Raw genomic sequence first — 16,261 nt, forward strand, 5'->3', positions numbered from 1 at the left:
ACCGGAAATCTAAGAGAAAGAGCTACAACTTTCGTGTTGGAGTCAAAGTCAGATTCGGAGCGCTTATTTTCCAGAATTTCGTTTGAAGCTGCAGCATTAGTTTTATTTAGTTTTGGATCGTTAGTTTTGGGCCTGAGTTATGTTTGTTTGACCCAGTTGGGTTATGACCTGAATTATTGTTTCTCTCATTTACCTAGGTCTGGCCACTAATGTTCATTGTTACGTTTTTATTATTCAAGAAATTATGAGTCAAGTTTGTACAAATTCCACGGAGAACTAATTCCTTTGAGACAAATTGTTGTATTCAGGTTCCGACCTTGAGGTTATTATAATTATAATTCAGTTCTATTCCTTTCAATATTAATCTATGTCTCTTGCTTGCTTAATTCGATTTGCATAGACTATATTGATTTAATTCGATTGGTTGTATGATCCTAACTATAGTCACGTTATCATTTGCTTAATTCATTATCGTGTCCGTTTAATTCATATTTGCTTAATTCATGAAACTTAATCCCGTTTGCTTAATTCGGATAATAGGAACATACAACTTATACTATCAATTGCGCTTGTCAATGGATATTATGATCGAATAGGAATAGATAATCTGCTTAGGAGGTTGGAATTACAATAATCAATGATAGATAGGAACCGAATCAGCAAATTGTCGTTTTAGCTTATTTTATAATCACTTATTTTAATCTCTTATTTGCTCTATTGTTCATAAATCGATCTAAAACCATAAACCCCAATTTTATTTATATTAGTTAATAACAAAACAAGAATCCTTGCGATACGACTCGAGTCATTGTCGCTATATTACGTTTTCAAAATACTCGTTTTTGACCCGCGTGCGACAGCGGAACAAATTGGCGCCGTTGTCGGGGATTCTTGTCGTTATTAACTGATTTTAGAGTCTCAGGTTGAGTGTTCGTGCGTTTAGGCCATAGGTTCCTCGCGGTTTCGGCCATAACGCCTTTTTGAGTCGAAAAATCGGTTTTTGGGAAAATTGAGTCCGATCGATATTCTTTTTTGCCTATTGGGAGCAGAAAAATCATGCGATCAATATTCCCTTGCTCTAAAAGAGGAAGGGAAGTCGACGTCAAATCTAAAAATTCATCGTTTTTCTATTTTAAATGAATTTTTTACTGTTTTCATAGAGTCGAAAAAAATCCAAAAAAAGTCCCAAAATTCTTATTTGTCTTAATTAGATTAAATTTTGTGTTTTTATATTTTTTTGAATTTATTTTAATCGTTTTTCTTCTTTCTATTTGTTTCTGCCTGTTTGGGACATAGTTGATATCTCTGTGTTTGTTGATAACATGGCTGAACAAAGAACTTTGAGACAGTTGGCTACCCCTGGTGCGAACTATAATAGTTTATGTATTGAGTATCCCGCAGCTGATGCACCTTTTGAATTAAAATATGGTTTGATACATTTGTTGCCTAGGTTTAATGGTTTTGCAGGTGAGGATCCGCATAAGCATCTGAATGAATTTCAGGTTGTGTGCTCTGCACCTACCGAACCTTCACTAGAGGATATTGTCAAACAAATGGCAGCAAATAATCTCCAGTATCAACAACAAATAGATTCTACTCTTCAGACTTTGCAAACACAAATTGGACAACTTTCCAGTTTGATGAATGCCATGCAGCAAGCTCAAGGATCAAACCAACAACCCTTGGAAGAACAATCTAATTTTCAAATAGAGTTGCTTTCTGAAAATGTTGATGATATTCGTAATGATTTTCTTGCATCTGATTTTCCATCACTGTCTGATTTTGATGATGTTTACTCATGTTCTGATTATACTGACACTAACATTTGTGTTGTATGTGCTGAGATTGATGCTGCCTTGCAGGGTAACACATTTACCACAGGTGAAGTTCTTATCGACGAAGCTGTTCATGCAGCTGATACTCTTGACATCCCGGCAACCTCAAGCACTCCTTCCATTGAGCAGCCACCTTCCCCCGAGTTGAAGCAACTTCCTAAAAATTTGAAATACGCTTATTTAGAGAGTAATGAAAAACTCTCGATTATAATTTCTTCTAACCTTGATTTTGATCAAGAAAATAAGTTATTGCAGGTTTTAAAGAAGCATAATAAGGTGATTAGGTGGACTTTGACTGAAATTTCTGATATTAGTCCATCTATGATTTTGCATAGGGTCTCAATTGAAGGGGAAGATGAAACAAAAGTAGTGAGACAGCCCCTCAATCTTTTGATCTCTGATGTTGTGGAAAAGAATATCACGTGCCCATTCAACACTTTTACTTATCGAAGATTCTTCTTTGATCCTGGAATAAATGCCGAAGGCACTAATAAAAATTTCAAGTTCAATGGGCATTACCCAAAGCTACTCCATGAGATCCCCACTTTGGAAGAAGAAAGTGTAGAATATATCTCTTTGGGAAATGCTTCTTATGTGATCACATATCCTCCTTGACTACTCGGGTGTGTTCTTTCCTTTCTCTCACTCTTATTTTATATTTATGTTCTTTCATTGAGGACAATGTATGTCTTAAGTGTGGGGGAGGGAATCATTTATTTGTTTTGTTTTCTTTCAATTTTTGTTTTGTTTTTGTTTTGTTTTCAGTTCTTAAAAAAAGTATATTTTTGAAAGTTTTAGGCTATAGATTAATTTGTGGTTAGTTGTGGAGACTTGGGAAAAGTTCACAAGATCGGTATCGTCTTAACACCGTAAGTCTCCTGCATATGGAAGTTAATTTGAATACTTATTATGACATAGCCTTGAATTATCATTCTTTAATAGCTCTTGAGTAGTTTATGTTTGCAGTCGACACCATCTCACACATGCTCTACGTAAGGAGGCCGATGAAAATAAGCGAGTGATCCAAGTTTAAAAAAAAAAGGAACGCACCTTCTAAGTTTGGTGACCCTCACCCGGTCACTTAACTCAACGGTTGTAAAATGTAACACCCGTATAATTTTAATATTAATTTAATTGGATTATTGAATTAATAATTAGAATTATTAGGGATTTTGTGAAAATAATGATTAAATGATGGTTTATGGCATTTGGGTCATATGAGTAATTAGTAAAAGAGGGAGGGTGGTTTTATAATCCTTTTTACTAAAATATTATTATTTTCATAATTGGGATTTGGGAAGAAGAAAGAACGTGAAAGAGCAAAGGGACTGAGAACACGAAGAGCTGAAGGAGATCTGTAGAGGGAGAGACCAAAGATCAAGAACAAGTATCTGAGGTAAGGGGGGACTCTCCATTTAATCTCTATTATCGTGTTATGAGTAGTAATGTTGATTAGGGATATTGTTTGGTTGATTGATTCTAATTTCTGAAATATTCATCTGTGTTCATTATTTGGGTTTGAACTGTAATCCCTAACAATTGATAGATTTAGGGTATGATGAATAGAATTGGTTAGAGAATCATATGCTATTGTTTGTGGATGAATTCGTACACTGTTAGATGCATTTTTTCTGGTTTTTGGACTCAATTTCGTAGACTGGTATGAGTGGGAACGAATGGGTTTTTGGACTGTGTCGAATTCTGCAGGTTACTGGGCATTTTCTGGTGTTTCGCGTATGAAACAGTGCCATACGCGTATGGCATGAGGCTGATACGCGTATGGGGGACACTCCCAAGGGGGCTATACGCGTATGATACGCAGTTGCCCTGTCCCAAGAACCATGTACTGGTGTGTTGCGTATGAGAGCGTATGAGGATGCTCATACGCGTATGGGAATAATTAAAGAGGAAAATTATTCTGGTGATACGCGTATGGCAAGGCTGATACGCGTATGGAATTTTGGAAAGAGGAAAATGACTCTGGTGATACGCGTATGGAGAGCTGATACGCGTATGGGATGGTTTACAGGCTATTTTGTGTTCTGGTAAATTGCGTATGATACGCGTATGAGGCAGGGTGATACGCGTATGGACGCGTATGGACCATATGATACGCGTATGGCGTGCTGTGTGTGAAATTTCTGTTTTGTGATTTTCTGGAAAGTTCGATGATGTGTAACTTTCTGTTGGTATGTTTATTTGTGTACTGTTTAGTACTGTGTAAACCTTGTGATGTGATTCTGTGGTTTACTGATGATTGAATATGTTGAATGATGTGATATATATATGAACATGCTTGTTGTTGATAATGGTGATGATGGAATGAGTATAGTTGATGCTACTCATAGATTGGTAATGATGAAAGTATGTTATATATATGTTACATGCATTCATAAACATGAGTTGAATCCTATATGATGAGAGGATTCATCGAGGGGCAGAATTCCCATTGTGTGGAATTCGTGCTGGCAGGGCCGTTTCTGAATTGATGATAGATCGGTCGGTGGATGATTCCACTGGTGATAATTGGTACCACATGCATAGTGTCAGTTTCATACATGTGCATGATTTGTTATAATATGATCGTATATGTTATGTGATGATTGTCTGTTTATCTGGGGATATATGAATGGTGATTGTCTGAATATGAAACGATTGGGTGAATGATATAACTATGATATGTTATTATTTATGATGTGATAACATTGGTTAACTGTGATGAGACTCACCCTTACTTGTTGTCATTTTTCAGATTGAGGATAGCGGCGCGACTTGGTGAGGATTAGCTCATAAGTCGGTTGTTAGTTATAGTGTCGGTGTCATGCTCTGGTAGATGTAACACTGGGAACACGTTTGTCTTTGAGTTGGTTATAACTCTATTTGGTTGTTAATTGAGTCAGATACATTATGAGGAATGTTGACTCTGTGTGTTTTCAATTCCGCTGTGTAAAACATGATTTATTTAATGTGTTATAATTTCAGTTGTTTTCAGTGAATGCATGACTATACTGACGTGGTGTTTTATTATTTATGAATTGTGATACCCCTTGCATGCTTACTCTGATTTAATAATTATTATTTGCCGCGGGTTATTAGAGGGGTGTTACAATAGTGGTATCAGAGCATAGTCGGTCGTTGTGACCAGAGTCTTGTGTCAGTCTTTTGTGTATGCGACTAATACGGGTTATTGTCGATACTTTTGTTCTGACTGGGTTATTTGTGGTTAAGCAGAACAATGGCTGGAAGAGGAAGAAACGATGATGCACTCGCTGAGGCTCTGGGCATGATTGCTGGTGTGCTTGGAGGAGGGACTGTAGGAGCAGGGATTGGTGCTGATAGGCAACTGGGGAATTTTCAGAGAAACAATCCTCCAATGTTCAAAGGCACGCATGATCCAGAGGGTGCTCAGAAATGGCTCAAGGAGGTCGAGAGGATTTTCCGAGTCATTGACTGTGCTGAGAACCTTAAGGTGAGGTTTGGCACTCACATGTTATCTGAGGAAGCTGACGACTGGTGGTTGTCAACTAAGGCTGAGCTGGATGCTGGTGATACGGCAATTACCTGGACTGTATTCAGGAGAGAATTTCTGAGGAGGTATTTTCCTGAGGATGTCAGGGGAAGAAAAGAAGTTGAATTTCTGGCACTGGTGCAAGGCAATATGTCGGTGCCGGAGTATGCTGCCAAGTTTGTGGAATTGGCAAGGTACTATGTGCACTATAATGAGGACGAAGCCAGTGAGTTCTCGAAATGTGTCAAATTTGAGAATGGTCTTCGTGACGAGATCAAGCAAGGTATCAGGTACCAGAGAATCCGGAAGTTTGTTGACCTGGTGGATTGTAGCAGGATTTTTGAGGAAGATAATATCAAGCTGAAGTCATCTCACTCTCGCGAGTTGGTTGACAGAAAGGGTAAGAAGCCTATGGATAGAGGTAAGCCATATGGTAGGGGTAAACCTGTGGATTGGAAGAAACCCAGTGGGGGAGATTCCAGTGCCCGTATCAGGTGTTACAATTGTGGCGAGATGGGACATCGTAGGAATGAATGCAAGGTTGATCAGAGGAAGTGTTACAAGTGTGACCAAGTGGGTCATATTGCGGCTGACTGCAAGAAAAGGATTGTGACTTGTTTCAACTGTGGAGAAGAAGGTCACATCAGTCCTAATTGTCCTAAGCCAAAGAAGAACCAGTCAGGAGGAAAGGTTTTTGCTTTGACCGGATCAGAAACTACTCCAGAGGACAGGTTGATTAAAGGTACGTGTTTCATTCATGGCACACCTTTAGTTGCAATTATTGATACTGGGGCAACTCATTCTTTTATTTCTTTGGATTGTGCTATGAGATTGAATCTAGAGATATCTGATATAAATGGAAGTATGGTTATTGACACTCCTGCGTCGGGTTCAGTAACTACTTCGTCTGCATGCTTGAATTGTCCGGTTGACATTTTTGGTAGAGAATTCGGGATGGACCTAGTGTGCCTTCCGTTGAAAGAACTTGATGTAATCCTGGGAATGAACTGGTTGGAGTTCAACCGCGTTCATATCAACTGTTTTACAAAGACGGTGATTTTTCCTGAAGAGGTTAGTCATGGTAATCTGGAGATGACCGCTAGGCAGGTGAATGAGGCTATCGGTGATGGTGCAGCAGTGTTTATGTTGTTTGCATTGATGAATGTGAAAGGGAAAGTGGCGAGTGGCGAATTGCCTGTGGTGTGTGAGTTTCCAGAAGTCTTTCCAGAAGATGTGAATGAATTACCACCGGAAAGAGAAGTGGAGTTTTCTATTGAATTGGTTCCGGGAACTAGTCCAGTGTCGATGGCACCGTACCGTATGTCGCCGTCTGAATTGGCTGAACTGAAGAAGCAGTTAGAGGAATTGCTTGAGAAGAAATTTATTCGTCCTAGTGTTTCGCCGTGGGGTGCGCCTGTGTTATTGGTAAAGAAGAAAGAGGGTTCAATGAGGTTGTGTGTAGATTACAGACAATTGAACAAGGTTACTATCAAGAATCGGTATCCATTACCGAGAATCGATGATTTGATGGATCAACTGGTTGGAGCACGTGTATTTAGTAAGATTGATCTGAGGTCTGGGTATCATCAGATACGTGTGAAAGATGACGATATTCAGAAGACTGCTTTTAGAACGAGGTATGGACATTATGAGTATTCTGTAATGCCGTTTGGGGTTACTAATGCACCTGGTGTTTTTATGGAATATATGAACAGGATCTTTCATCCTTATCTCGATAAGTTCGTGGTGGTATTTATAGATGATATTCTGATATATTCTAAGAATGAGGAAGAACACTCAGAGCATCTCAGAACCGTGTTAGAATTGTTGAAAGAAAAGCAACTTTTTGCCAAACTGTCGAAGTGCGAATTCTGGTTGGAAGAAGTCAGTTTTCTTGGACATGTGATCTCTAAGAATGGTATTGCTGTGGATCCTACAAAGATAGAAGCTGTATCTCAGTGGGAAGCTCCGAAGTCAGTATCAGAGATTCGTAGTTTTCTTGGTCTTGCAGGTTATTACAGAAAGTTCATTGAGGGATTTTCAAAGTTAGCATTGCCGTTAACTAAACTGACCAGGAAGGGACAAGCCTTTATTTGGGATGCCAAGTGTGAAGAAGGATTCCAAGAGCTTAAGAGGAGATTGACTAGTGCTCCTATATTGATTTTGCCGATTCCGACAGAATCATTTGTGGTCTATTGTGACGCATCACTGATGGGTTTAGGTGGTGTATTGATGCAGAATCAACAAGTGGTCGCTTATGCGTCGAGACAACTCAAAGTGCATGAAAGGAATTATCCGACTCATGATTTGGAGTTGGCAGCTGTGGTGTTTGTTTTGAAGTTGTGGCGACACTATTTGTATGGTTCGAGATTTGAGGTGTTCAGTGATCACAAGAGCTTGAAGTACCTCTTTGATCAGAAAGAGCTGAATATGAGACAGAGAAGGTGGTTAGAATTTCTGAAGGATTACGATTTTGGTTTGAATTATCATCCGGGTAAGGCAAACGTCGTGGCTGATGCATTGAGTAGGAAGACTTTGCATATGTCTATGTTAATGGTGAAGGAATTGGATTTGATTGAACAGTTCAGAGACTTGAGTTTAGTGTGTGAAGGTACTCCTACTAGTGTTAAATTGGGTATGCTGAAGTTGACTAGTGGTATTCTTGAAGAAATCAGAGAAGGTCAGAAAGCTGATGTTGGATTGATTGATAAGTTGACTTTGGTTAATCAAGGCAAGACTAATGAATTCAGAGTCGACGAGAATGGTATACTAAGGTTTGGTGACAGAGTTTGTGTTCCTGATGTTGATGAACTCCGAAAGCGTATTTTGGAAGAAGGACACCGTAGTGGGTTGAGTATTCATCCTGGTGCTACTAAAATGTATCATGATTTGAAAAAGTTGTTTTGGTGGCCGGGAATGAAGAGAGAAATTGCTGAATTTGTGTATTCTTGTTTGACTTGCCAGAAGTCGAAGATTGAGCATCAGAAACCATCTGGGTTTATGCAACCGATGTTTATTCCTGAGTGGAAATGGGATAGCATATCCATGGATTTTGTTTCGGGTTTGCCGAGAACTGTCAGAAATTGTGAAGCTATCTGGGTTGTGGTAGATAGGTTGACGAAGTCTGCACATTTTATACCGGTAAGAATGGATTATCCGATGGAGAAGCTAGCTCAGTTGTATATTGAGAAGATAGTTAGTCTTCATGGTATTCCTTCGAGTATTGTGTCGGACAGAGATCCGAGGTTTACATCTAAATTCTGGGAAGGTTTGCAGAAAGCTTTGGGTACTAAGCTGAGATTGAGTTCTGCTTATCATCCGCAGACTGATGGACAGACTGAGAGGACGATTCAGTCGTTAGAGGATTTATTACGTGCTTGTGTGTTGGAAAAAGGAGGTACTTGGGATAGTTATCTGCCTTTGATTGAATTTACCTACAATAACAGTTATCATTCGAGTATTGGCATGGCTCCGTTTGAGGCTTTGTATGGTAGGAGATGTAGGACGCCGTTGTGTTGGTACGAATCTGGTGAGAGTGTTGTGATTGGTCCAGAAATTGTACAACAGACTACAGAGAAGATTAGAATGATTCAAGAGAAGATGAAAGCTTCTCAGAGTCGACAAAAGAGTTATCATGACCAGAGGAGGAAGACACTTGAGTTTCGAGAGGGAGACCATGTGTTTATGAGAGTTACTCCTATGACAGGGATTGGTCGGGCATTGAAGTCGAAGAAGTTGACTCCGCGTTTTATTGGACCATTCCAAATCTCTGAAAGGGTGGGAGAAGTGGCTTATCGTATCGCTTTACCGCCGATGCTTGCGAATTTGCATGATGTGTTTCATGTATCTCAGTTGAGGAAATACATTTCAGATCCGTCCCATGTGATCCAAGTAGATGATGTACAGGTGAAAGATAACTTGACGGTTGAGACTTTACCTGTGAGGATTGAGGATCGAAGGCTGAAGCAATTGCGAGGCAAGGAAATAGCTTTGGTCAGAGTAGCTTGGGGAGGACCAGCTAAGGGAAATGTTACCTGGGAGCTTGAGAGTCAGATGAAGGACTCTTATCCAGAACTTTTTACCTGAGGTATGTTTTCGAGGACGAAAACTCTTTTAGTGGGGGAGAGTTGTAACACCCGTATAATTTTAATATTAATTTAATTGGATTATTGAATTAATAATTAGAATTATTAGGGATTTTGTGAAAATAATGATTAAATGATGGTTTATGGCATTTGGGTCATATGAGTAATTAGTAAAAGAGGGAGGGTGGTTTTATAATCCTTTTTACTAAAATATTATTATTTTCATAATTGGGATTTGGGAAGAAGAAAGAACGTGAAAGAGCAAAGGGACTGAGAACACGAAGAGCTGAAGGAGATCTGTAGAGGGAGAGACCAAAGATCAAGAACAAGTATCTGAGGTAAGGGGGGACTCTCCATTTAATCTCTATTATCGTGTTATGAGTAGTAATGTTGATTAGGGATATTGTTTGGTTGATTGATTCTAATTTCTTAAATATTCATCTGTGTTCATTATTTGGGTTTGAACTGTAATCCCTAACAATTGATAGATTTAGGGTATGATGAATAGAATTGGTTAGAGAATCATATGCTATTGTTTGTGGATGAATTCGTACACTGTTAGATGCATTTTTTCTGGTTTTTGGACTCAATTTCGTAGACTGGTATGAGTGGGAACGAATGGGTTTTTGGACTGTGTCGAATTCTGCAGGTTACTGGGCATTTTCTGGTGTTTCGCGTATGAAACAGTGCCATACGCGTATGGCATGAGGCTGATACGCGTATGGGGGACACTCCCAAGGGGGCTATACGCGTATGATACGCAGTTGCCCTGTCCCAAGAACCATGTACTGGTGTGTTGCGTATGAGAGCGTATGAGGATGCTCATACGCGTATGGGAATAATTAAAGAGGAAAATTATTCTGGTGATACGCGTATGGCAAGGCTGATACGCGTATGGAATTTTGGAAAGAGGAAAATGACTCTGGTGATACGCGTATGGAGAGCTGATACGCGTATGGGATGGTTTACAGGCTATTTTGTGTTCTGGTAAATTGCGTATGATACGCGTATGAGGCAGGGTGATACGCGTATGGACGCGTATGGACCATATGATACGCGTATGGCGTGCTGTGTGTGAAATTTCTGTTTTGTGATTTTCTGGAAAGTTCGATGATGTGTAACTTTCTGTTGGTATGTTTATTTGTGTACTGTTTAGTACTGTGTAAACCTTGTGATGTGATTCTGTGGTTTACTGATGATTGAATATGTTGAATGATGTGATATATATATGAACATGCTTGTTGTTGATAATGGTGATGATGGAATGAGTATAGTTGATGCTACTCATAGATTGGTAATGATGAAAGTATGTTATATATATGTTACATGCATTCATAAACATGAGTTGAATCCTATATGATGAGAGGATTCATCGAGGGGCAGAATTCCCATTGTGTGGAATTCGTGCTGGCAGGGCCGTTTCTGAATTGATGATAGATCGGTCGGTGGATGATTCCACTGGTGATAATTGGTACCACATGCATAGTGTCAGTTTCATACATGTGCATGATTTGTTATAATATGATCGTATATGTTATGTGATGATTGTCTGTTTATCTGGGGATATATGAATGGTGATTGTCTGAATATGAAACGATTGGGTGAATGATATAACTATGATATGTTATTATTTATGATGTGATAACATTGGTTAACTGTGATGAGACTCACCCTTACTTGTTGTCATTTTTCAGATTGAGGATAGCGGCGCGACTTGGTGAGGATTAGCTCATAAGTCGGTTGTTAGTTATAGTGTCGGTGTCATGCTCTGGTAGATGTAACACTGGGAACACGTTTGTCTTTGAGTTGGTTATAACTCTATTTGGTTGTTAATTGAGTCAGATACATTATGAGGAATGTTGACTCTGTGTGTTTTCAATTCCGCTGTGTAAAACATGATTTATTTAATGTGTTATAATTTCAGTTGTTTTCAGTGAATGCATGACTATACTGACGTGGTGTTTTATTATTTATGAATTGTGATACCCCTTGCATGCTTACTCTGATTTAATAATTATTATTTGCCGCGGGTTATTAGAGGGGTGTTACATAAAACCTACAAAAAAAGAGATTCCAAGTCCCGTTGTTAGTTGGTTCAGAGGTTTCTGGTACTGAACTTGGTAGGGAGGATTACGGTCCGATCCCCCGCAACTACAATTGGGGAATAAAAGGGGTATACTACTTAGGTACCAGAACCCCATGCAAAAAAGGATCAGAGTCACTAACCGGTAGCCTTACTATGAGTGTGTGGAGATAACGGGCTTAATGTGATTGCGCCAGAATGAAAAAGAGTAAAAAGGAGGATGATTAAGTTAGGTTTTGGCATAATAACATTATTCGAAGTGGTTTGTGTGTTCAGGAGGCTTATGACCGCACAATTGCGGATTTGTGTTCCTACAATATCCTTAGTGTGCAAGATTAGTACATATTGATGCAATCTTAACCACAGAAGAGTTTTTAGCCCAGAATGAGTAAATATTGATGGGTGTTTCTTTTGAGTTTTAATTTTATTTTGCTCGGAGTGCAAAAGTTCAAGTGTGGGGGAATTTGATCAATGCATTTTAATGCACATTCTCCTGTGTTTGTTCTTAAGCATTTCTTTGATTTTCTTTGTTTACTTTTATGGTTTATAATGTTTTTCTAATTTAGTTTATTTTTGGTTTAATTTGATTTTCGCACTTTATTTTCAGCATTAGTAGTCTGCACTAAAATGATCATAAGTGGAGCTCCAGGAATTCGATTGAGGCGTTCTAATAATCGCCGGAAATCTAAGAGAAAGAGCTACAACTTTCGTGTTGGAGTCAAAGTCAGATTCAGAGCGCATATTTTCCAGAATTTCGTTTGAAGCTGCAGCATTAGTTTTATTTAGTTTTGGATCGTTAGTTTTGGGCTTGGGTTATGTTTGTTTGACCCAGTTGGGTTATGACCTGAATTATTGTTTCTCTCATTTACCTAGGTCTGGCCGCTAATGTTCATTGTTACGTTTTTATTATTCAAGAAATTATGAGTCAAGTTTGTACAAATTCCATGGAGAACTAATTCCTTTGAGACAAATTGATGTATTCAGGTTCCGACCTTGAGGTTATTATAATTATAATTCAGTTCTATTCCTTTCAATATTAATCTATGTCTCTTGTTTGCTTAATTCGATTTGCATAGACTATATTGATTTAATTCGATTGGTTGTATGATCCTAACTATAGTCACGTTATCATTTGCTTAATTCGTTATCGTGTCCGTTTAATTCATGTTTGCTTAATTCATGAAACTTAATCCCGTTTGCTTAATTCGGATAATAGGAACATACAACTTATACTATCAATTGCGCTTGTCAATGGATATTATGATCGAATAGGAATAGATAATCCGCTTAGGAGGTTGGAAATACAATAATCAATGATAGATAAGAACCGAATCAGCAAATTGTCGTTTTAGTTTATTTTATAATCACTTATTTTAATCTCTTATTTGCTCTATTATTCATAAATCGATCTAAAACCATAAACTCCAGTTTTATTTATATTAGTTAATAACAAAACAAGAATCCTTGCGATACGACTCGAGTCATTGTCGCTATATTACGTTTTCAAAATACTCGTTTTTGACCCGCGTGCGACAGCGGATCAATGCTCCACCTCAACAGGAATCTCTACCTGTTCTAGCTCTTGTACACTTCGACCATCATCATCAGTTTTCTTGAAAGCCATTTCAGCTTCATTGAAAACTGAAGGATAGAAAAACACTTAGAAAGGGGGAGGGGGTTTGAATAAGTGTAGCTTTAAAACTCTTAAGATAAAAACAATTTGCACAATGATTTTTATCCTGGTTCGTTGTTAACTAAACTACTCCAGTCCACCCCCTTGGAGTGATTTACCTCACCTGAATATTTAATCCACTAATCACACGAGATTACAATGGTTTTCCACTTAGATAACCTCTAAGTCTTCTAGAGTATTCTGATCATAACCTGATCACTCTAGGAACACAATTCTTAGATACCCTATAAGACTTTCTAGAGAATCCGATCACAACTTGATCTCCTCTAGTTCTTACAAATGAATGTAAACAAATTCTTACAAGAGTATTACAATGCTTCTTAAAAGCTATAATCATAACTGTGATATTTCTCTTACAGTTTAAGCTTAATCTCACTAAGATATTACAACAGTAATGAAGTGAGGTTGAAGATGAAGTTTGAGAGCTTTTAGAATTTGACAGCGTTTCTGTATGTTTGCGCAAAGTGTTGTATTCAGCTTCTCATCAGAACTTCTATTTATAGGCGTTTGAGAAGATGACCGTTGGGAGCATTTAATGCGTTGCGTGATCCGTACAGCATTGCATTTAATGTTTCACTCTTTTGTCAACTACCTCGAGCCTTGCTTTTCCTGCTTTAACTGACGTTGCCTTTAATAGCTTCTAACATTCCTTTTGTCAGTCAGCGTAGCCTGCCATCTTGTACTTGCTTCTGATCTGATGTTTGTATAAACAACGTTTGAATATCATCAGAGTCAAACAGCTTGGTGCAAAGCATCTTCCTGTCTTTTGACCTTGAAGAGCTTCTAGCGTGATACCATGAGAACTTCAGTGCTTCTGCTTCTGATCTCAAGTTCTTCTGATGCTTCAATAGACCATGTTCTGATTCTGCTTGACCATCTTCTGATGTCTTGCGAGAGCATGTTCTGATGTTGCATACTTGAACTTTCTGAGTCAGTGCTTCTTGCGCTGATTTTGTGCATACTCTTTATATATTTCCTGAAATGGAAATTGCATAGGATTAGAGTACCACATTATCTCAAGCAAAATTCATATACATTGTTATCATCAAAACTAAGAATATTGATCAGAACAAATCTTGTTCTAACAATCTCCCCCTTTTTGATGATGACAAAAACATATATAAATGATATGAATTTGCAATCAGAATATCAGATGGCTAAAGACAATTACACAGTTATAGCATAAGCATATAAACATATAGTGTGAATATGTCTCCCCCTGAGATTAACAATCTCCCCCTGAGATATAATCTCCCCCTGAAATAAATACTAGAAGAAATTTATAAATAAAAGACTTCCCTGAGTATTTTTCATTTCAGTTGAGACGCTCACATAAGCTTAGAACTTCAGAACATTCAGAGCTTCTGCTTCTTGCTTCCATAGGACAGCTTCAGAGCTTTGAATTTCTTCTTCAATCATTGTATGCTAGATTGTATCAGAACATTGTTGAATGTACCAGAGCATCATCAGAGCATCTCTACGTCCTGAAATGTTTCAGAACAAGCTAAACGAATAAAGTCAGAGCATGAATGAATCAGAACATAAAATATGTATCAGAGCATATAGTATGTGTCAGAGCACAAAACAAATTGTATCAGAACACATAAAAAATGCATCAGAACATATAAAGGGATAAGAATGTGTTATAGCATATTCTGCCACGAGAATATCAGAACATTCTTCCTTCTTTCTTCTGATCATGAAGCTTCATAGCACTCAGCTTGCTTCAAGTTCCATGAGCATGTTTCTATATAGAATTGCTTTTCCCCATGTCTTTGCTTCTCATGTTGAGCTTTTTAGAATGTCTTCAATCCTGCAAAAAACTCAAAGACATAGAACTTGCAAATTCTGTTAGAAATGTGGAGACTTACTCCCAGCAACTGATAATATAAATCAGATCATTTATCACATTTTCTCCCCCTTTTTGTCATAACATCAAAAAGCATAAAAGATTCAGATGAAAAAAAATTAATATGAGAGAAAAGAAGATAATATTCATTGATTTCATCAGAAGTTTATCAGAAAATACAATAGGAGATGCAAGAAGACAAGTGCAAGAACAAGGAGACAACTAAGACACAAAAGACTACGACTAGCCTAGCTTAGACATAATCTTGGCCAGCATGTCATGAATCCCAGCAGTGCTTTCATTATGCTTCTTCATGGAGTCTCTGAACTCTTCATGTGCTTCATCATGTTTATCCAGGCGAGAAGTAAGGACAGCTTGATTCTGTTGAAGAGCCTCCAAAGTCTTCTCCAGACGAGAGGATTCACCAGAAGTTTCACCACCAGCATTCAGTGGAATAGCATGTCCAACAGAAGCATCCAATGTAAGAACATCTTCATGAGTTTCCGGAACAGGACTTTTCTCAGAAGATTGATTCTCAGCATCTTGTTTCTCAGCATCAGCTTCTTCCATAGAAGCATCTTCATCATATTCTGGAGTAGGAAGATCAGAAACTCCATTCTCCAGGGCTTGAAGAATCTCAGCCAGATTCTTTGGAGGAATGGGAGCAGCATCGACTGGATGATAGACAACCTCAGGGACAGCCATGGTAGGAGCCTGCTCAGAAGAATTTGCCCTAAGCTAGTGGAATAGCCATTGGGAATCTTCAATCAGAACAGGAAACTTAGGCTTCCACACAACAATCTCCCAAGAGTGTGCTTCTTGTTCAGCTTCTGAAGCTTTTGCCAGTTCATCAACAAAAGCTTTCTTTTCAAAACAATACCTGCCTCCAAGGGGACTGTGCCAGAACTCTTCATATGATCTCAGAATTCCAAGATGACCAGGAGCTTCTGCTTCACATATCTTCTGAAGCTTCCAGAACTCATAGTTCATCTGTGTTCTGAACATCCTCCAGAGATTCCTGAGTTCAACATCATCCATCCTGGCATGATGTGCTGCCTTCAAAGTCTCTAAATCTGTCTGCAGTCTCAGATTTAACAATTCAAAACGTACACCAACAGAAAATTCCCGGCGGGATTTGAGTCTGGTGATGGAAAAATCTGGTCTCAGAAGGAAATAGGGTTGAGGATCTCTATCGAGACAAAGAGATG

This window comes from Vicia villosa, linkage group LG2 (assembly GCF_029867415.1).
Source record: "Vicia villosa cultivar HV-30 ecotype Madison, WI linkage group LG2, Vvil1.0, whole genome shotgun sequence".
Taxonomy (NCBI): Eukaryota; Viridiplantae; Streptophyta; class Magnoliopsida; order Fabales; family Fabaceae; genus Vicia; species Vicia villosa.